Here is a 23,512-nt window from a genome sequence, read left to right as displayed (position 1 = left end):
AGGTGTTTCTCTGTACTGCGTTGTACCTTTGAATTTAGATTTTCTTCTTTGGATGTAAATGATGGGGAGTTTTTTCTCACAGCTACAGTAAATTAAGCAGAGTTTCTGTTGAAAGACCTGGATCAGTTCATGTAGCTCCATGAATCCTGAAGGACATGTCAGTCCTTGGGTTTTATTAGTGATTGGAGTAGTTTGACATTTTATTGATGGAAGGATAGATCTGGGTTTTCTCTGGGTTAGAACATACAACTGCAATTGACTTTAATGGGAGTTTTATTAAAGCTGAGGTAGTCCTGTAACCTGGATTTATGCATTGCACAAAGAGGACCTGCATTCCTTTCACCAGGTCTGCTGGATTTGGGAAAAGCTGCATTCTTCAGTATTCACTGTGGTACTGCCCTGGGAAGTTCAGAATGGAGTTTCCTGGAGGAATTGCCATCTTAGTTGGTCGCAGCTGTGACCAATTTTCTGTCTTGGCCGTTCTAGGGGGACAGCAAAGGTGTTTGTTTTTGTAAAACAACGGGGTACCCCTTGTGTTTAGCCATGGTGGAGCACAGTGCTGCATGTGTGGAGGAAACTTTGCCTCCCTCCCCATTTCATCACTACCTTCAAAAACCCCCCTTGGCAGGCAGTATGAAATTGAAACAAACACCTCAAAATATTCTAAGATAAGCAAATCCTGCCCCTGACACTGCTGCTTATGGATTTAGGGGAAGTCCTGTAAGATTACACTGCCACTTGCAAAAGCATGAAGTATTTTTTTCAGGGCTTATTCACATCTCTTGCTTAACAGAGTGAGTCGAATGAATACTCTTAAGCCCACCTGCTGATTGTGTTGATTAGGTGGAAAGGTAAACTCTATTTGCCAAATTAAATGCTGATTGTGAAGCAAGCTTGGTTTTGGTATCTTTCTTCACCTGGTTTAACAGATGAAAGAAAATTTCTCTGCACCTTGTAATTCCAGCCTTTTGTCTTCTGAGTAGAGGAACATTTGAAAGTTGTGGTTTTTGCTGCTTCTGTACATGGAAGGGGATGGGAATAACCAGAGCCCCTGAGCAGCTCTCCCAGCTGGCTGAGGTTACTCCAAATTGGAGATCTGAGTTTTTTCTCCCAAGAGCTGCCTCAGTTCTCCCCCTGAGGCATGGCTCAGAGGCAATTTTTTCTCACCACATGCTGAGTTACCATTTGTCCCAGCCATTGCTTGAAGGTGGCTGTTGTACCACTGTTGCAGTCAAATTACATGTACAGTCAGACAAACAACCTGTCACTGAAACCCGTGTAAATGCAAAAATGCAATCCAGCAGCTATGCACAAATAGCCAGAAGGTTTTTGCATCTTTGACTGGAGGCAGCCAGCAATCAAGAAACTGCGCTGGTCTACAGCCAAAAGAAATAGGGAATTCCCTCAGTTGTTTTTTTCTTCTCTGAAGTGATTAATGAGGGCATAATCAGGTTTGGCTTCATATTAATTGGTGCAGTTTGGATATTAAAATTGTCAGTTCTGTGGCTGGTGCTTCCCAGGGTGTTTTGAGGATTGAATTACTCTGTGGTTGGGTTGCAGCAGGAGCAGGTGAATGAATGGGGCAGTTTTCCTTGCAAGTGGGAGCCACTCTTTTCCCCTAATGGGGACTCAGATGCACAGAGTATCTGTCTTTGCTTGCTTGGGAATTTCTTCCCCACAGAGGAGTCACTGGAAAAAGAAAAGGAGCAGCAAATCAATTTAGTCAGTGGTGCAATTGTATCTAGCAACTGCAGCAAGGATCAGGATCTGTTTTGCTTTCCAGCTTTCATCCTAACTGTAAAGACTTTTCTGCCTTTGGTGCCCTCTTCAGCCCCCCCATGTAAACACTTCTATCTTTGCAGTGCCTGTAATAACCATTGGCCTACTCAAAGAATCCCTTGGGAGCTGAAGAGGCAGCATCTTCCAGGCTCAGGGGCATCATATCTGGTGAGATATATGCTTTTTATACCTTTGGATTTTTTTATTTTTTCCTGGAGCTATATTTTGTTCAGTTGAGACAATCTCTATCATGAACCTCACTTCAGTGTTAGCATAGTTTGCTTTGAAACCTAAAATCTGGTATAGGAAAAGGTTGTTTTGGGTTAGTGATCAGCCTGATTTGGAAGACAATTTGTGGTAGTCCTTGATCAAACTGACTGCCAGAAATTACTTGTATATTTGGGAATTTTCGACCCCAATTCTTCCCTTTTATTTTAGTGTTTTGTACTTTTGCTAAGGATTATAGCTAAGTATGTGCATGGTAATTTAGTTCTCTAAAACACTGAGAAATTTTTCCATGTTGTGGCTCCATGTTAATCTCCTGCTTCCTGGAAATTACCTGAATGGGAAGGAGGTGTTTTTCCCCTGGAAATGTTGAACTCCTGTGTCTTTGTCTCTTGGTCATTAACCCTACATGTGGCCGTCTTTGCACACACAGAGTGAGGTAATGAGGTCAGCCCAACAGCCACTCTGGGCTTTCCCTTGGTGGAAGGTTATGAATATGGAGACCATTATGTGTCATTAAGATAATAATGGTGCTGAATATGTCAGCAAAGCCAATGGCTCTCTCTGTTCCCCAGGTGTCCTGGTTTTGGTTTGATAGGGACACGAAACAAAAATTCTGCTTGCCAAGTGGGAGAAAATTTGCCTTTCAAAAGATTCAGCACTTGATAGGAGTCCTGCTAATAATAATAAACGTTCCCAGGCTGCACTTGGCCTATAATTGCTGTTTAGCCCAAATTGCTGTGAGTGAGGACACTCCGTCATTCTGGCTACACAGGTGGAGGTTATGATGTCATGTGCAGCAAATTCATTGATGCAAAAGGATGCAGCAATTACATAAAATAGTAACACCATGCAGTAGTGGAAACTAAAGAAAGTTAGTTCAATTTCAGGAAACTAAGGAAAACAAGGAAAATTTAATTAAAGCAGCCAGCCTTGATGAGGAGGTGAGGAAAGGGCTTGCCTCGAAGGGTTTCTCTGTCTGTTGAGCATCACTCTGGAGTTATTGTCACTACCAGGGGCTGTATTGGCATTATCTGATTATTATTTAAGGGCAAGGTTTGTAAGGAATTATCCTTGGAAAGGATAATGCCAAGGAATTATGGCCACACCTGTGGGTAGAGCTTGACAGCTCTTGCGTCTGCATACCCTTATAGTGAGTTTCTGCCACTGAGTTTTCTTTCCTCAGTTCCTTTTTCTCATTGCTGATGTTCACAGGCAGGTTTAAGTGGCCAAGCAGAGCAAAGTCCTGAGCACAGAGTTCCTGTGGTCACCCTGCCTGCTCTTCTGGTCCCTGACTATCACAGGTTTTGTCAGCAGATGAGGGAAAGAAGAGGCAGGGTGAGCTGGGCTGAAGCCAGGAGGAGAGAAACCTAAAAGTGAATTTTTTTGGGTAATAGTGGCTCCCAAACACATTTTTTTATTTGCATGTGGATCTATAAAGGCCCCAGTTTCAGTCCTTGGGAATAATTAAACCTTAAGCAGTGATAAACAGCACAATATTCAATTAGTGAGCTGCCCTGACAATTGGGGTTTTCTTGAGGCTGTTAACTGTGCTGACAGAGAGTTGGTTAATTCTTGAAGGATAATGTTTTGGGCAAATTCCCAGCTTCCAAATGCCTGCAGGCAGACTTGTCCATATTTGTGGTATATTTGAGGTCTAGTGTTCCTCCTTTGGGCCATATATTTTAAGAGGGAATTTTAATGGAAGGAAACATTGCTGCAGAGCAACAGCCTTCTCTGAAACACTTTCCAAAAATATGTTAAGGCCAAAGGTCTTGTTTTTTCAGGGCAAAAGAAGTGAATCCTCTAATATTTACTCAGTTATAAATAGTGATGGGCAAGGCTCTAAGGATGGATTCCTGGAAGATTGTATCAGGGATAGTTATTCCCCAAACTAAGCAAAGGCTGTGGTTGTCTTTTAATTGTTCCATCTTCTTTGGCACAGAGAACACCATTATTAAACAGATAGCAAATAATTATTATAAATTTGAGGTTTTTACCCCTCTCTTACTTCTCTCCTAACAGGAACTAAAATGTATTTTATTTCCAGTAAGAGATGGCAGCTAAGTGCTGGGGGGAATATTCATGATGAATGTTTTGGTTCTCCATCCATGGCATCAGTGAGGTGGCAGGAGAAGGTGCAACCCCATGGGGAAGGAATTTATCTGGGGTGCAAGAGGGGCTGCTCCTGACCAGCTGGGCTTGGACAGGGAGCTGCATTTCAGTTATGCACTCCTCTCTTCCCCTGTAAATAGAATGGGAGATTTTAACTTAGAGAGAAGCTGTTTGAAAGTGTTGTTACTTTCCACTGAAAGCTAAATCTGCTTGGTGTCAATAGGTGAGTGTTATCTAATTCCATTAGCAGGTTGGTTTGCCTCCCACAGTGAAATTCAGTCTCTCACAGTGTAGGTCTTGTACAGTTCAGGATGCAATTTCTGCATCACCAAAGAGCTAACATGAAACCCAAATGAGACACAAGCCTTGCTGAGGAGCCTGGAGGCCAGAGCTTCCAGGGATGCTGAGACACTTCCAAACAGGAGCACAGCATCTGAGGTGTCTTTACAGGCTCATGAGTCTGCTGTGCCCATAAATTAAAAAAAAATCAGAACATGTACAGCATTATTTATTGGAAAAGGAATGCAGTTTCTCATTTGCTTTCTAATTTTCTGTATCAAGATTAAATATAGAGTAACTGAACTGACAGGAAAGTCTTTGGTAGTAAACACTAAATAACAAATGTTTGGTATTAGCAAAGACCTCAAATGGCAGGAAAAAGTATTTTTCAGACACTGATGTGCTTTTGTGCAGATATATTTTTTTTGCTAGTACTTACCAGAGAAGAAAAAGTAAAACTGACTTCTAACAGCTATTAGGTGCCATTCCAAAATCTTGCAGTTGAGCATTTATTTCTGCTGATGTAAGACAGGTATTTAACTCTGTAAAAGGTTGTATCTGTACTCTGTAGGAGTACTTTTGAGAACTGAAGTGATTTCCCACTTTGAAACTTTTGAGAATTGAAGTAATTTCTCACTGTAACTGTTGTATGCTCTTTGTACCCCCAAAAAATAAAATTAACTCCCTCGACTCAAAAAAAAAAAAAAAAAAAAAAAGGAAAAGGAAAAAGACACAGGGATTAAATGACAGAATTGCTGCTTTTTTTGGTGGCTGTTGGTACTATCATATATGCTGAAGCGTTCCAACCAAGGGCATGTGACTGCAGTGGAATTTGATGCACAATCAGTTTTAGGGAACAGCTTGTGCCTTGTTAATATAATCCATAAAAGGCTTCCGAACTTCCTGAAACCAGTCCCTTCTGTTTCTAAGTCTGCATATGATCTCATAGGAAATGATCTGGGAGAGGCCAGCTAACCCTTTTGCATAATCAAGGTAGCATTGTTCTTTTAATGCCTAAAGTGAGCTGTTTCACTGTTATAAACTCAATAATCCCCTTCTCTCCTGTCAGCAAATCTCTATTATCAGGCTTTGCAATGATTTTAGTGGCATTACAAAAGAGAATAAGTGGCAAGACTGAAGTGTGATTTGAAGCCTGACCTCAGTAATGCCATTCATTTACTTTGTCGCCCTTTGTCTCAGCCATTTCAAAAATCCTAAAACCAGTGAAATTTGGAAGGCTGAAATGCAAATACATAACTCGAGTGGACAAGGTTTATTTTGCAGAGGGCTCAGAGGCAGGTGAGCAGCCTGAACCTTGTCAGGTTTCATAAAGGGCAGTAGTAGCAAAACTGCAAGGAAGGTATCTGTCCTTTATACAGGGGTGTGTGTGTGTATATATACAGGGGGGTATATATATTGTATATGTACTCATATATATATGTATTATATATATACCTGTATAAAGGGCAGATATATAAATAAATATATATATACATGTTTTCATAGTTTTTGATATTGTAAAACTTCTCTTGAAGACATTAGCAGTAGGTGAAGAAAGTGAAAGAAAAAGAAGTCTTGAAAACCTTTACACAAACACGGAGTGCCTCATGCAGCCCATGCTCTTTTATATCCTCAGGATACCCAGGATTTCCTCAATATATTTAGCCCAAGAAGGGAAACTCTCCAATGAGCTGCTGTCCCTGAGAGCCTTGTAGGGCAGCGAGCCTGAACCTTCCCTGCCAGGGCAGGGAGAGCATGGGCTCTGGGCTCTGTGACTGTGCACAAGGACAATTATGGTCTAGCCCATGTCAGCAGGCTGAACCAGCTGCCCAGCTAACAGGCTGGGGTTAGAGTGAGCCTAAGCAGAGGGCTCTGTGGCACCCAGCTCGCTGCAGAGCTGTTAAATTTGGCACTCTGCTCTGGGCTCCGCTCAAACATTTTCTTAACCATATTAGGATACGTGGAAATTGGCCAGCCCTGGATGGACTTGCTGCTTGTGCTCGTATTTTATGGAGTAGGCAGCCACTGCTTTGCTGAAAAACTAGCAGGTTTGCTAAAATAACACAAATGGACAGCTAGCAGGTTTGCTAGAATAACATAAATAACACAAATGGACAAGAGGAAGTAAGCCTGTCTTTTATTTAGGCATGTTGATATCAGCACAAAATGAATGCAATAACATAAAATTGTAGCAGAGCTAGGAGTAATTTGTAATTGTGTTTGTAATAGTAATTGTAGCAGTGGATGGAGAGAATAAAATATTATTTTAACATATACTCTGAACTCATGTAAATTAAGGCATATCACAAATTATTCTTCTGAATCTAGATTGGTAAAACCCCTCACTGGCACAGCATATGGATTTACCAGGTGAAAAAACCCTGAACCTGCATTCAGTTGATGCTAATTTGTGAGGACCAGGTCTTTATTAGTGATATATATCTGGTGAGGGGGTCTGAGTGTTGTAACACACCTGAAATCCAGGCTCACTCATGGGCAGTCTCCTTAACCAGGTCCAGTAGTACTTCTGTGAGCTGAGAAATTTGCAGGGATGGTCCCTGAGGTTTACAAAGCCATGCACCATAGACAGTTTTAATAAGCTAAATTTATATTTGGAAGTGAATACTCAGAGGTGGCTGAGGATAAGCTGTAGAAAAAAAAAAATCTTTCTTAGTGGTAGTTCAATTTGCCCCCGCATTGTAGAATTTGGTTTTTGGAAGGCTACAAAACCACTTGTGTGAAAGTTACTGCCCAGGTGAAGGCTTCTCTGGAGCCTTGGATGAGGACTGAAAGGTTCATGAAACATTTAAAAATTGTAAGGAGGGTATGCAAAGGTGCATGAGCTCTTGGGGTGGGAGGGAAGGGGTTTTGCATTGCTTTTTCATGCCCACATCACACTAAAAAAAAAAAAAAAGAAATGCAGCCTCAATATTGAATCCACTTAAGGGAAATGAAGAAGGAAACATTTCTGTTGGTTTCCATTTGAGATCCATTACAAAAAGAACTGCTGTAGGGCTGTAATTCAATTCAGGAAGCATTTCTATGGAATTTTGGCATTAGGTGGACTTCCCAAGAACAGCTACTGTCCAGAAGATATTCCAGCTAAAATCTTCAGAGAGCAGTTTGAAATGTTGGCACTATTTCATGTGAGGTCTGATCCAACTTGAGCTAGGGGGGGAACAGAGGAGGCTCTGATTTGGATCTCAATGGCTCCTCTCTGCACTGTCCAGCTTGCACATAAAATGGTCAAACAGAACAACACCCCAACCAAGCAACACCCCCAAATGACCCCTTATAAAGAACATGAGAGAAAAAAGGTTGTACAGAACTTGTATTTGACTAGATTAAGATATATTTTGAACCACAGGCAGGAGCAGGGGGCAGTGAGAGGGGAGATGGTGGCAGGGGAACGTGGCACAGAAACAAAGGTGACCCACACTGCTCTTGTTTGAAATACAGCCTGGTTTGGATGGCTTTGAGCAGCCTTAGCAGAAATTCTTTCTGCCACGGCTAATTCACTTATTGCTGAATTACTTAGCATCTGCATGTGGACCTTTCCCAGATTTAATCCTAAACCACCAGGACTGGATTTGAGCTCTGTGGGCAGATCCAGGAATATTCAGCAAGATGCTTTGGGGTTTTTTGGTACCTCAGTTTTCCTGTTTGGAACAAGCTGACCTGAGAGAGCCAGATTAGGTCCTGTTATGAATTTGGTTATTTGAGGTGCATTTGGATGTCACATACAAGTGATCAATTAAATGCAATTCAAGTACATACAAGTGATCAATTTAATTAAATGCGATTCTCCTTATTGCTATTTTCCCTCTCCTCTTCCCCACTCCCTATCCTTTCTACTTCAGAATTTTAATCACCTTGCCAAGAATTTGATTGGGTAGCTTGGATATATAAAAAAGATTGTTTTATGACTCTTAATAATATGTGTAGATGTGCACATGAAGTTAAAAATGCATCTCATGCTCCAGACTGTAAACTGAATGCTAGGGGATACAGCAAAAGAATTTCTCCTGCTTTATCCTGCTTTTAATTACATTATTTTATAGGTAAATTGTGGATTTATTTCATCTCCTTTCAGCTATCTCAGTCATTTTTGGAGACAGAATGCTGATGCTGATAGAATGGCAGCTGTAGCTGATACCAGTTCATGTTATGCTTGTGATCCAAACAAGAGTAACAGATCAGAGCTCTATAATAACAGGAAAAGGAATTTAATAAACAAATTAAATAGGTGGGGAAATTCAAGTGAAAGCAGTAGTAGTTAAGGGGAGAATTTCAAGGATGGGAAATAGGTACTCAGTGAAAGTTAAAGCTGGTGTCTGTCCATTGTATTTCTTTAAACATTCAGATTATTTTACTTTAAGGAAAAGGAATTGAATTAATGGACTTTAAAACTGTATGTTTGGCAAAAAAAAAAAATATTCTGCATCTCGAGTTCATTACACTTAGACAGCCATCCCAATCTGGCTTTAGATGGGGGTTCTGTATGGTGGGTCAATTGTTATCTTTTATTAACAATGTCCATGGTCAAAGTGTCTTGGGTTCTGGTTTTGTTACATCTGTCCTTGATTTTTGACACCTTCTGGCTCTGAGGATTTGCTGTCTGCCAGTTGAATCCTTGGGAACCTTTGCAAGTGCCTCTGTGGAGAAGGCGATGACCATGAGCTTCCTCTGTGCTGTGCTCTTGTGAGGAGCTGCAGCTTCTGATGTTCTTGTGAACACACACAGGCAGCACTTGGGCTGAAACTGGCAGGTAGTATTAAAAATAGATTAAATAATATAGAAGCATTAATAATATAGAGTGGAAAAAAATGTTGATGTCGAATCCAGTTAATTCTATTGGCCCAGAGCAGAGTTTACTATTTAAAGTGATTTTTGAGTGTTGTATTTTGTTCTGGAAGTGTCCCATGTAGTTCTTTGCAGTTTGCCTCACTTGACCTGTTACAGTGCTTAATTATCCTTCCCTTTACACAGTTTTCCCAAGGGTCTTAATTGGTCGGGAAATTGCTGGTGTCAAGGGACAAAAATCAGTGTCTGTTGCTCTATTTTAAGCACATTGCATCTCCTCCTGCCCTCAGGGGATGTGAAAGGTTTATCATTCTCCAATATATGTGTGAAAATCATTGGTTTTTAGGCTTAGCAAGCCTGACCCTTCCAAATTCTCCATGGACACCATGTTTCCTGGAGCTCTGGGAACTTTGCTTGCTCTCTTCCAATAGTTCCCCCATTTCCTGAAGCAATGTGTACCTGCAGATAAATTCAGGTTTCCAGCCAGGAACTGAGCAGTACCCAGGAGGGAAGGGGTGCTGTTTGTAGCTGCTGTGTTTCCAAACAAATGACATGAGTGTGATTTGCCACCAGCCCAAAGTTAGAACTTTTTGACTCCTTTTGTTATTTAATCTGTCAATTAGTGCCTCAGTAAAACATTACCTAGTGTTTGTGAAAGCAATTGCCAAGCCACTATCATATTTTTTGGAGAGATTTAACCCACAAATTGAGAATGCTCAAAGCTGAAAATGGCCCAATTTTGCATGTTCTGGCTACTTGTCTCTTCACTTGTAATTCTTAACTTTAATGTTTTTTTTTTTTTTTAAAGCTATTAATAGTAAGATTTGTGTCAATGAATATTGTCAGTGATCTCTCTCAATGGCTTGGGCTGCTTTATTTATTCAGCCACATTCAGATTCATGGAATAGGTCAAGCTGAAAAACAAAATACATTGCAACAGGGAGGCAAGCCCTAGAGCAAGGAGGGGAATGAAAATACAGGCATGAAATGCTTCAATGAGGCTCTTGCAAGTGCTCAGAAAAACAATTAGAGAAAACTTTGTGAGAGCAGGATGTGTCTGGAGCCAAGTTTCTTCAACACCTATGGGTGTGCTTCACATTAATTTTTAATATCTGCTTTTAGAAATCTTGAGAAAGAAGAGGTAATGGTGTGACAGAAGAACAAACATATTTTGCTGAACGTGGAGTGAGTCCTGTGGAAGATATCTTGTTATTAAAATGGAAGCCACCTCCTTCCATGTAAGAAGGACAGCTTAAAGCAAAGTGCTTGCTCCTCTAATCCCCCTTGCAACACCATGACTTAAAGACTTTGCAGTCTTTGAGGTAAATTTCCCACAGAAGTGGGAGAATCATCCTGATCTCCTCCAGCCTGGCTTCCTAAATGCTCAGATGGTTGTTGATGAAGAGAACAGGTCCTATAAATTCCCTGAAGAAGTGAATTGAGAACACCTGCATTGGTGTAGCAGTGAGATTGTGAGTTCCTAGCACCTGATTGCCAGGGTCTGAGCCTGCTGAGTTCTCAGCAGCACATTTGGAGGGAAGGGTTCGTCACTGTCCTGTAATGCCAAGCTGTTCTTTCAGTGCATACCAGCTTTTTCCACTGAGAGGGGGAATGAAAAAGAGTGTCTGTCAGTGGAAATATGCAGTACAGAAAATAGCTTTGGAAATACAAGGCCTAGGAAATATAAAATTGGGCTCATTACTGTCATGAAGCGTAATGGTGATAATTCACAATGGATCTGTCACTGTAATGAAGTAGAGGAAAAGCTCTAATCCCCTGAGGAATACAAGGGGTGTTTTATATTATTTGCCCAGGTGTGGGTGTGATGGATGGGGCCAGATATCAGTGGTGTAAATCTTTGGGTTCAGTGTGGGCAAAGCTGAATCTGGCCAAGATTCTCAGAAGACACCCCTAAAGGGATGAGCTTTGTTGTGTTGGTCCCTTCCCAGCCACAGCATTTACCTTCAGAAATATCCAAGCTTACCTCTGAGGGTGATAAGTGATACACTGTGCATTTTCACAGGGCTAGGAAAAGGAAATACCTGCTGTTTCAAACTTTCCCATGCACTCTGTGGGTAAGGACATATGTTTTTAAACTCACCACCTTGTGTTCCTTTTGAAACTGCTGGAAATTTTCCATCTGAACCTTAAGAATATTTTGTGCATGGTACTGTGTTGAATATGTAGACCTCAGCTGGCTGCTAGTTATTGTTTATAAAATTCTGTTTGTGCATTTACAAAATGGTAATTGAAATCCATGGAAACATGAAATAGACTTTCAAGTATGTTTTGAGGCAGGATCTGAATTACAATAAACATATTGATAAGTCACTTGTGCAAAGGTAGATATTTGTTTTCCTCTTCACAGTGAAACAGAAGTGTAAACACTGAGTACTTAGCAATGTAATATCTTATTTTTGTAGATTTGGGCAAAAAAAAAAAAATCAAGAGTTTTCCTTTTCCCTCCCCACCCTTTCCTCTGGGGCATTGTTAGAATCTGTCTGATCCATGGAGATCTGATCCTAGGGAGCTGAATTTTTTTCTGGATTAAAAAAATAACAACAAAACCTGGGTTTGGTCATTTCCCCAAGGCTCAGGAATGCTAGTGATGTCACTTTTCTTTCCTCAGAGCTACCCTTAAGAGTTCATCCCTGTTACAAAGGCCATAATGGATATTCAACAAACATTTCAATAAAACTGTGGCAGCTGAAGTCTCCATCTCATCAGTAGGTCATGGTTCAGTGACAAATTGTCCATGAATGCTCATAGTTGGTAATTCTTCAAATTGCAGGTGAAGTAGTGCTCTTTCAAGAGAGTGTGTGACTGAAGGAAATTAACTGCTCACAGCTCCCATGTGGCATGAGAGCCACTCCATCTCTGCCCTGAAACCTCTGTCAACACCCATTGTATGGCATCAATTGTCTATTTCTTGTGTTTTCATTCCATAACATGTACCTACTCTTGAAAGCTGATTTAGATGACTAAAACACCAATGCAAGAACGGAAAAAGGGAGAATATTTTTGCATACCTTATGAGTGATAACAATGAGACCTCAGATATTATTGTCCCTGTTTTGTAACTTACTTCCGTGAAGTTGGATGTGTTAGATGAGTGTTAACTCTTCTGCTGGGAGAGTGTCAGTGTTGTACTGCAGAGATGCTGCTAGGAAAAACAAGTTGGGTTGTTCAATGAGATTTAGGTAAGGCTGACATTAGGCTTGAATGTCACAGCTCCTATAGATGTGCCAGAGGATTTTCCTGCCCCTACATATGACTAAAGTAAAAGCTAAGACATGTGGCCACTCAGAAAACCTCCACAATGGTGAACACTTGGCAAATAGCTGGATTGGGTCTTCGAGGATTGAAGCTATCCTCTCACTGTTCTATAGCTTTTCCACCTCTCATGCAGGAGCTAGCCAATATGTGAATTCCCTGGGGTTTGATGTGTCTCAGAGGAAAGCAGCATGAAGCAGATTTCAGCATGTTGCTGAGCTCTCTGAGTTTTAGGTGGGTTGTGCAGTGCTGGCATGATTCACCCTGGAGTTTGTCTCAGGCAACCTTTTGGTTCCTCTCTTGGATCCTGCATATTTCATGGTTGATTTAGCTGAGTTCACAGAGCCTTCTGTAAACTGTGGAGTTCTAGGGAGAAATTTATGGGTTTGAAAGAATAATCAGCTTCGTAGGGCAAATGGCACTGTCTCTGATTACTGTATGAAAGGAAGTTTTGGGTTTACCACTAATTGCAGATAAAAATTAATATTTGTGAAGGAGACACGTATGATTTATTTATAAGTGTTTTCTGTTTCCATAATGAAATTTCCTTTGGGTTTAAGTACAGTCATTTGGAGGAAAAAGCAGAGGTCTGTGGCTCATTAGTTTCTGGTGGTTGTCAGAAGCCATTAATCAATTGCCCCTTTTACCAACATAGGTCCTAATTCAGCAAAGCATTTAGGCACTGGCTTAACTATAAGCATGTGTTTCAGAGCACTTTGCTAAATCAGGGCTTTAATGTGATTCAAGCTTGCTGCATTTTTTCCAAGTACATGTTTACCCCAAAATGACAGGAGTCTCTAATACATCAGCTAAAGTGTTGTGTACCTTCCTTACCTGTCTTTCTACATAGCCATATGCAAGGGGGTGAAAAATGGATCAGTTTTCCCCTCATCTTTTTCAAATCTTACCTTAAAAGGAGGCTGCTGTCCTGAGTAGTAGTCCATGTGAAGTAGCAGCAAGCCAGGGGCAAGAGGAGTGAATTTGGGGAAAGAAGATTGTTTTGTTCTCTCCCATCTCTGTTTTTGCTGAAGACTGCTTGGTTGTGAGGAGGAAAGAGGAAGGCCGCAGATCCATGTTTTGATACAGCCACATGAATCCTGGCTTGCAGGATCTAATAAATCTAGGTGTAGTGTATGCCTGCATCTGAATCTACAGAGGGGACAAATTCAAGTTCCCCTCACTCTATAATTCTCCAAACTGCTTCTACTCCTCGTGTAAAAATTACAGTGTGACTTTCAGGAGTGACTAAAGGTCAAGAATGAGGATGGTGTGCTCAGTCCAAGTCTTGTCCTCTTACACCTGGAGAAAGATGCAGCCCAACCACAGCTGTCCTGCAGAGAAATTCCCTGGAAGGAGCAGCACTTGAAGTGCTGCTGTAATAATGGCAGCATGACTGCCCCCTCCCACCATGTCCACCCTTCCCATTTTTTATTCCAGTAAGAGGATCAAAGGGACCTGTTTTTTTTCTTTCCCGTTTTTAGTGTATGATTCATAATTTAGTAGAGATGATTGAGAGCTCTCAGAAATTACAGCAGTTACTAGACCAATACAATTTTTTATGGTTCAGCAGGAAGTTGCATGTTTTAAAAGTAAAGGTAACCAGCCTTATAATCCCTTCAGGAGTTGTTTGGCATAGAAGAGAGTGTAGCTTTTGGGCAATATTTTCCCAATCTGTGAAAGCCAAAGTGACATCCATGTGTCACACAGAGTCCTGATTAGTTTCAGACTTTGCAGTAAGGATGCTGCCTGTTGAATCAGCAGAAGCACTCTTTGAAAAATACAGGTTTCCTGTGGATTTTCTCCTCTCAAATGTTGCTGTCATTCCAACTGGTTTTGCTTGTGAAACCTGACATCATCTCAGCCTGAGGTTGTATATGGGAAGGAAAATTACTTCATTGCTTCATGTTTCCATTTTCTTCCCTTTCTGCATTTGACAGCAGCAGGAGCACCTGATGGAATGGTGCACAGAAACCTTTGCTGTGTACATTGCACAGATGGAAATGACAACTGAGCTTTGGCTCTCAGGCTGAAGCAAGGCCTGCACTGCTCCTAATGGACCTTGACTCTGCAGCATGCAGTCAGTAGATCAGTGTGGAAAATTTTGTGTGCTCCCTTTGACTTGCTATTGGTATTCTTTCTATCCCTGGGAGAAGAAACCAAAACACTTTCTAGTTTCTGTATTAATAGTTTTATACCACACTTAGGGGGAGCTTAAGCACTGTTTATGTTGAAAAGCATTCCACGGCCTCAAGGACTTAAAATCTGATCAGATGAGAATCAAAGGCAGCAGGGGAAGAAGCAGCATTGAGGTAACCCCCTGTCCCCAGTCTCACCCCAAAATCACATGACAGTTAGGCAGAGAAGTCTCATCTTGAGTCCTAGGTCACAGCTTTCTCCTGCTGCTAAAAGGATGTTTTTAATAGGCTTTGATTGATAGCTGTGGCATTCTTTATTTCTGGAACCCTGACAAAAATTGTCACCCTCACCAGTTGTGGAATCTTTTCGATAAAGGTTTTTTTGCCACTCTAGAATGAGTTACCAAGACAGGCAAAAGCATAGGCTTTCGGTGGTATGGTTTTTAAAAATTATTTTTAACTTTGGAGCATGCCCTTTTGAATGATTTTGGTTTCAGAAACTTAAATCAACACTTATGGAAGTTTTAAGATAGCTCTCTTTTTTTCTTCGTGCTTTGATCATGCAGTTACTTAAAATCCCTCATTGTCTTGTGTTTTTTTAATGTGCAAAAAGTTTAGGGGGCTTCACATCTCTTACCTCTGTGACTTGCTAAGCATTGGGTATTTGAGAATTGCAGCTTGATCAGGAGCAAAAACTGTGGGCTCTGTGCAAAACTGGCCTTACAGGTGCTGAGCAAATGTAGGTGGTCTTGGAAAGTGTGAATCTTGGCCATCCATAGACACTTGACAACAGCAGAGATTAGATCTTGAAGAATTAAGTAAAATAAAATGCCTGTGGTTTTATTCCAGTCTATGTAGTTTAACAAAGGAAAAAGAAAAGAAAAAGGATGGTCAGACAAGAAAGGAAGAAATGGTGGGATATGTGTGATTAATACAGTTTTAACTTTGCTGTCTGTGATGACACTATGCAGTGATGAAGTGGATGTATTCTGTGATTTATTTTCTTCTACTTTAAAGTAGTAGAGCTCTAAAAAATGACTAATGAACCTCCTTTCAAGGTTCATATCCATGACCTAATTCATGTGTGCAGGAATCTTGTCCTCCTCTTAACTGCTGCATGAAGTTGAGGGTTGCTCATCTACAGAGCATTAGAGGCCAAAGCAGAGACCCTGGACAAGTTCCAGCACTAATAGCTGCATTCCAGTGGAAACAGGAATCAGATGTACAGTGCACATCACAGGCTAATTGGCAGATGCTATTTACCATATGTTAATTGCAAGTTGTATTAGAAGCTGTGATGTTGATTGAGGCAGCAATTAGAGCAGTTCCTTGTAAGGTGCTGAGTTTTTAAAGATAATTGTTCCAGTAGATGCATTTTTATCAATTTACCATTGAAACTTATTCTTTTGAGCAAAATCTTTTTAATGTGAATTTTCCCTAACCTTAGAGCAAAACCTTATTAATGTGCATTTTTCTACAGAAAAATTCCTACCTGAGGAAGTGCCCTGCTGTACTTTATTTAGACTATGGAGGATAGTATGGTGTGTGTATGTTTGCATACTATTTTTGTGCTACATCTGTTTCAAGATAGATCATATGTGTATATAGAAGTCTATTTGATCTGTAGATCCAAATAGGGATTTTTCTCTGGAGTTATTGGAGGTGAATATGATAATTCATGGAGCACCAATACCCCCAGTGGGGATGCTGCTATATAAATGAAATTCAGCTTATGTCTTGTGGACAAATTATAGTCTGGAAGCTGGAAATCAGTATTTGGGTTGTGCAAAGCTTGTGAAAAGCCTCATGTTGCATTGTCTGTGTGGTGTTTGGTATTTCATAGTAGAGGAAAGAGCAGGGGCAAACTGTTGCAAGAACAAGATCCAGAAGGTGTTCTCACCCTTCAGACCAGCTGGACAGGCATAATCCTGCAGTTCCTCTCTGGTACAGAGTGATCCCAGGATTTTTGCTGCACAGCCATGGTAATTTGTACTGTTAAACCTGAGCAATTCTCCAGCTGAATCTCACTGCTCACTTGCTTGAAATTACTTCTATTCTGGTAACTGAGCTGGCTCCCTTCACATGGGACATCTAAAGACATCCCAAAGGAATCAGAGCTAGTTATTTGATTGCCCTGATGATCCTGGAGTGAAGGTGGGAGAAATTGCAGAACCAGAAATCCACCATGGATCCTATAGCCTGTAGTCTTCAAAAATGAACTGAAACCTGCCTTGGCTACAAGAGGACTTGTCCTGTGTCACCACACCTCCCTCATGCCATGGTACGTAGATTTCCCTCTGCAGTTAAGTTTGAGAAAAGCTGATTTTCTGGCGTTGTTCTACAGCCACAATAGTCACCCAGCACCATGTCATTATAACATGATTTAAAGCTGTACAGGAGAGCGTGAGGAAAAAAGCTCATTTTTCTCTTCTTGGAAAAAGTACTTCACATAATCCATAGTGAACAGTGTGGATGGCTTTGAGAGAACAGTTTATATCCATTCTCTCAGAGTGGAAGGGACTCCAAGCAAAGAAAATCGCCATGTTGAAGGAGAGGCTACTTTGATTTATGTCATCTTCAAAGTGTTTGGACTTCCAGTCACACTCCAAGCTCTCAAACTGAAATAACTCTATCTGTCCAGGGATTTGTCAGGGCTCAGCTGCATCTGTTCAGCATTGTACTTCTCATTGAAGTACTGCAACTTTTTCTTCCTAGGAGAAGCTGTTTGTGTATTAGCCAAAGGCTGCAGTTGTAAAGCCAGGATTGAGCTGGTGTGAGGTTTTTGGTTTAGGGCTTTTGCTTATTTTCTTCCCCCCCACCCCTTCTCTGTTCTAAAGTTTACATTGATAGTGTGCTCCATTATTGTTTGGCTGTGGACCTGTCACCAAGGTGGCATGGTACCAAAGAGGGCAAACTAGCCCACCACTGCTTTGTACAACCAGGCAGCCTTTGTATTGAGGCTGGTATTTAAAAATGGAGACAAATCTGTCACATAAGCAGAAATTTATTATAGGTAACTTTCTCATTAATGTTTGTCTGAAATTATATTAGATCTGGCTTGAAGGTGGAAGAATGACAAACTCTTTGGGGGCTGAGAAATCCCTGTGTCTGCATTAATTCCATGGAGATTTTCATGTGTTATCTTCAGAGGTGTTTGGTCAAGCACAGGAGATCCTGTGGCAGTTCTAGAGGGACACCAAAGATATTCCTGCTCTTTTGTAGGCTTAGAACAAGAGAATACTTGGGACTTGTCTGAACCTCCTTCTGTTTTCTATATCCTCTTCTTCCCTCCATTATTTTAAATGACTTAGATGTCATTTATGGTTGTATAAAGAGGCCCTTCAATCTGTGTAAAATGTGTGCTTTGGTTCTGGCTCAAGCGAGGAAGCTGGCACCCATGGATTTGCTGTTTCTGGAGAAGGCAGCAGTTCATCTTCTGCCACATTTGTCACTGCCCTCTCTCCCTTTTCAGAGCATACCACTGAAAGAATTTGACAGAAACCAGTTTTGTGTTTCTAGGAAATGAATAATTTGTTCTTTTCAGAAAAAGTGGTTATTTTTAAAAAAATTTTTCCCCCATAAAGAAAACCAAATAATAATACTAAAAATGTTTCACTGTTTGACACACGGGGAGGCCCCCATGTAAGCTCCTCATTCACAGAACATATCTGTGGCTGTACATGTTATTTTCTTTCTTTTTATAATGAGCCTTTTGTAAAATGAGAATAGAAATCACCCTTCATTCACATTTTTGTTCTGAGAGTGCAAACTTTGAATCACTCATTATTGCAGTGGAAGTCCTATGCATACCAAAGAAACGAAAACTGCGATGTGGTTGAGTGTTGACTAAAAGTGAGGAGAAATATATTTGTGCTTGTGTATTGCAAGGAATCTCTATAGAGATTTAGCCAGGTGAACAGATAATTAAGTATTACCTGAAGCCTTCTCTGTGTGGAGTTTCAGCTGTGTTTTCCTCATGCTGGAATGCAGCTCTTTTCATTTCCCACAAACATGCACAGAGCAAAGCCATGAGTGGGACAGGGATTTGCTACTAGAAGGATCACTAAAACTGCTGTCCATTTCTGACACCCTGGGAGGAAAATTCAGAGTATTCAGACATTAATTGGAAGTGCCTAAGTGGGCTGCCAGAGCTGCCATTCCAGGCATTGCACTGCAGCCCTGAGCTCGATGGGAAAAAGTCAAGGAGCACTGACTTGAGGAATGATGGAGGCCAGTCCAAATTCCACTGGAGGATTCCCTAGATGATAATTTTTTTTCAGAAGGGTTTCTGATCTCTGGTGGGTAGAAGTCAAAATTAGAAAAATATCTGAGATGATGAATGGCCCAGAGGAGAACAATCTAATTGTTCTGATGAAAGCTGTTTGGTGGATTAAACTCAGAGCTACAGCACCAGCCATTTAACTTCTCAAACCACCATTCTTCTCTTTTCCCCCCCTCTTTTCTTTGATTATCTATTTTTAATCTCCTGTTTCTGGACACACAGGTAGAATGAGCCCTGTTGCAAGAAGTATTTGTTATCATAAGGCTTTTTGTGCACTCCTCCTATCTGACACTTAATCAACAGAGATTCCTTCTCTGCTGGTGTGTGGGCCTCTTTACTAGACACAAAGTCATGCAGTGCAGAATATCTGTCTTTTTGGTGACTGAAGAGGGGATGAGCACCACTTAGGATACTGTATATACTATATATATATTCTAAATATAAAAGAATGTTATAATGCCTTGAAGTGACACCATGAAGCTGGAGGTGCTTTAAGAGCTCTGGGCCCTGGTGTAATGGACTTATCCAAGTGTATTGCTAAATCTGTCTAATTTCCTTTGTGCCAATCGTTCTGCCCATCTTTTTCACTTTCTTTGATGCCTGTGTATCACTGCTTCTCTTTGTTTTTAACATATTATTTCCATTGCTTTAATTTTCCAGGTTCTCTTTCACCCTTATGTTGTGTGTTCTGGGTGTGTCATTATCTGAAGCACAGTGCAGATTTTATTCCTCCTGTCAGCTTTTTTTTTTCCCCACTGATCTACAGGTGGAAATGTTATTTTAAGTATTCATAAAGGAGATTTAGGCTGTGATAGGTAGTGAGGCCTAATAAATTTAAAAGCATTGGGGTCTGCAGAGACCAGAGGTCCTCTCTGTGACTTAGACCAAAAGAAATGAACCTAAACTGGTGGTACCTTCATGTCATTGCCACAATGTGACAGTTCTGGTGGAGTTCTCTGCCATTCCAGATAAAATTATCCTGCTCTCAGCTGGGAGAAATGATAACTTGGCTCCCACAGTGTGGATGATACAGGCAGCATTTCTGCTTAATTCACAGATTTGCAACAGGGCTGGGGAAGGAAGATGGAGAGTATTCAAATAGCAATGTGCTTTGAACTGTGGTTTTGTGTATTGCAGAATGGGAGAAATTATTGGAGTGGGTGGCTATTGTTTAGTTTTGTATATTTCGACAACTTAGAGATCAAGGAAATCTTCATTTGCCTGACAAGAGGATTTTTTTTTAAAATAAGAAATACATAAAATGTAAGTATCAGTCTTCCTGAATTCCACTTGGTGAATGAGTTCTGATGTCCATATGATACTTTTGCTGTTTATCAATCTAATGTGACCCTTGTAGAAGGGTTGCTTTGGATAAATGGCACCAAGACATAAAATTAATAAACTCTCTGTGAGTGTTGCTAACAATGAGAGCTGGCAGTAGACAACATCAATTAGTTTCCCATGAGAAAGAAAGAAATATCAAAGAGCTGTAAATAGCATTCCATTTTCTGTTTGCCAGATGAAGATGGGACATGTTGATGGTTTTGAATGTTTTGCCCATTTTGGCACATGCTTGCATTTTCAGTGGCTTTAGCTGCTTGGTCTGAGATGCAAAAGACAAAATAGTGCTGTTATAAGGTGAGAGAAGCCTCCAAGCATTTTAAAACAGCAAAATCACTGTTATTCTTGCTGCTGTGACTGTTCTTCTGAATAAAAAGTCTGATGGCATTTCTTAGTTTTTTACAACTCCTTCCCTCTAGACAGGATATTGTCTTCCCCTTGCACTTTTAAGGTTTGTTTTGGTTCCCCTGTCCTACTTAGAATTCATCATTTTACCCTCCCTCCCATTTGAAAGGGAATGGAAGGAACCTCCCAAAGCTTTTGCTTGAGTTTAGTTTTAGGCTGAGCTGTTGCAGATCTTGAAGAAAAGCAAAAACACTGCGAGAATGATAATGGAATCCTTCTCAGTAGGAAGAATTAGGAAATTTCTAATCTGGTAGTCAGAGTCACCCTACCTGGAAAAGAAAGTTTAGCTGAGAAGCCTCTCTGACTTGTCCGTGTTCAGGTAACCCTTAGACTCTGGCAGCAAGTGACCCTCTGAAAGATAAAACTATCCCTCCAATCATGTTTAATTCAGCTAAAATCTATTCTTGCAGGGAAAGTGGTGTAAAACCCAAGGAGGCTGAAGCTTAGCATGGGTAGGGCCTGTCAGTGCCAAGTTATTTGTCTCACTGAGTTTCTCTTATTTTCTAACCCAATTTTGTGTTGCCACATAGGAGTTAATGTTCATGGAATGTTTCATTGTCATGCTTTGATGCTTGGATACCCAGAATTCATTCTGTTGTGTACTGCTGGTCACTAAACTGTTGAGTTATTTATATTTTGTTGGGATGAGGAATAACATTTCATTTCCAAAGGCCTTGTCTTTTTCCTTTTTTCTTTTATAGTTTGGGCACCAATGACTTGAACTCTGACTAGCTGCAGTAACATTTATTTGTGAGCCAATGTCCTTGAGACAAAACAAACACATTGCTTTGCCTAATGTGGTTATGTTTCTTATTCCAAAAAATATGCAAAGCATAAAGAAAAGGTTATGCAACCTCGGATCCTCTTTCTCCTGTGTTTGCTGTTGCATGGCAAATAATATGCATTATGGTATTTAGTTAGCTAAGATTTTGCTCTGTGGTCAGCCACAAATTTTCTCTGGAGTCAATGGAAGATTCAAATACTGGAGGAATCTGGTTGTGAGTCAGCACATACTGACCAGAGCTGGGTGAAAAATTATTTGTCTTTTAATTTTCATGAATTCAAAATCTTTCTGAAAGTTCATTGGAGAGTGTAGAAGGAGAGTATTAAATAAAAAGCAGGAAGAGACACACTTCCAGTCTCATCTCTTTTCAGATCTTGCAAGATTAAAGGTTGAAATGTCCCTCTTTGCAGCTGGGGGTGAATATTGAGTCTTTCTCTTGTGAAAATGTGAGTGCATTTGCCATCCTGTACTCTGCTGCTACTGGTCATGACTCTCTTTATAGTTGCTCTGCACTGAATAAATTATTAAATAATTATTTTCCCTTTTTATTTTAATGTAAGCTGGAGTGATTACGGATAGTCCAGACAGGGAACAATCCCACACCTGAACACCCTTTAGGTGGATGATGTGATGGTACTTCCCTGACATGCAGGATGTACATGCAGTTATTTTTACTTCACCTTAATTCTCTTTTCTCACCCTTTAGCTTAGTGCCTAATTATTAGCTAGATCTTTATTTGATTCAACTAGAACTGATATATTTGCTCAGCTGAAGATGGATATTTCTACAGAAAACATCCATTTCATTGATCTGGTTTGGGGAGGTTTGCCCCCTCAACTCCTATGTGTTTTATCAGAACAATTGAAACTGCCTCTGCATATGTATTCCATATGAGTAATGGCCTAAAACATCTTAAATAAAATGTGTAACTAGCAAAGCAGATGGTGAATGGGAAAAGAGGAGTTGGTTATGCCTGATAAAATTCTGAAATGTGATGTGGAAGCTGTGTAGAGAAGAGCTTGGTCGCAGGAGCCTTCTCTGAGGTCAGGCATAATAAAAGCACGCAAAAAATGTCAAAGATGAATGAAAAGCTGTGGGTAAAGAGGCTAATGAGGTAGTCAGCCTTTAAAAATAGTTAACCTTTGAGTCCTTGGAATGTGTGAAAATCCTCAACTGAGTCTTTGGATGCTTTGGTTTTTCTCTGCTAAGTGACTCCACACTCCTCTTTGTGAAGTGAGGGCTGCAAAAAAAAAAAAAAATCTTCACTGGTCTTGGACACAAACAAATTTCATAAAAACTGGGACAAACCCCTAACCAGATGTGAGAAAAAGCTGCTTTGGTGTCAAAGAGAAGCAAGGCTCAACTTGGAAGGATGAACATGGCTCTGCTGAAACCTCCATCAGAAGGGCTGTCCAAACCGGGTTTTACTCTTCACACATGTGCACTTTAGTCATGCATACTTGTACAGCTAGCATGGACCTCAGCAGCAGAAGACAAAATAATTAACAAAATTAAATTGTGATCTGAATGTTTTTAATCAAAAGGCATTGGTGTGAGAGGAAGAGATTGCCTTAAAAATAGGTGGTTCTGTGTGGTGCTGCAGATTCTAAACTAAACTTTATGACCATGTTCTTTTTTGCAAAATCTATTAATACTTTTTTGGAGGGGGAAGGAGAGGACAGGGAGGTTAGGAGGGAAATGAGAATGAAGTAAAACAAAATTCCTTTTTTTTTTTTTTAATGGAATGCTAACCAATCCCTTGGCAACAAAGGCTATGTTTATTTTTAATTAAAAAATAACATAGCTGGGTTGACTTCAGTTTTCCCAGCTGCTATTCTTCCATCACAACAGCTCTCTGGCCTCTTTTCCCTTGCTGATTTCTTTCATCATTTGCACTTAGCTTGTATGTGTTACATGGATTTTATGTAATATTTCCTACCACTGAAAGCAAGACTAACAGTCTAAACAAGTAGCTGGGCCTCAGTCATCTTGATTCTCATCTGCAGTACCTGAGCATGCCCTTCCTCTTGGAAAAGGTGTGACCAGGTTAACTTTTTTCCATGATGCACATTCCTTGCTGTTTATATGAG

General features: G+C 40.5%; 1 protein-coding gene across 4 annotated transcripts in view; it reads left to right on the top strand.

Annotated features, from left to right (window-relative positions):
* Window positions 1–23,512, top strand: part of CALD1 (caldesmon 1) — a 162,823-nt gene that overhangs the window by 32,559 nt on the left and 106,752 nt on the right. For 3 of the 4 annotated variants that reach the window (XM_058804706.1, XM_058804711.1, XM_058804712.1), the window contains exon 2: window positions 1,863–1,947. The exons of the other annotated variant lie outside the window; for it this stretch is intronic. The gene's annotated coding sequence lies outside the window, so the exon portion shown is untranslated. The remainder of the gene's footprint in view (window positions 1–1,862; window positions 1,948–23,512) is intronic. 4 annotated transcript variants of the gene reach the window in all.

The sequence above is a fragment of the Ammospiza caudacuta genome, chromosome 5 (assembly GCF_027887145.1).
Source record: "Ammospiza caudacuta isolate bAmmCau1 chromosome 5, bAmmCau1.pri, whole genome shotgun sequence".
NCBI classification, from domain to species: Eukaryota; Metazoa; Chordata; class Aves; order Passeriformes; family Passerellidae; genus Ammospiza; species Ammospiza caudacuta.
The sequence above is the reverse complement of the archived record's forward strand: the minus strand, read 5'-3'. Positions and strand labels throughout refer to the sequence as shown.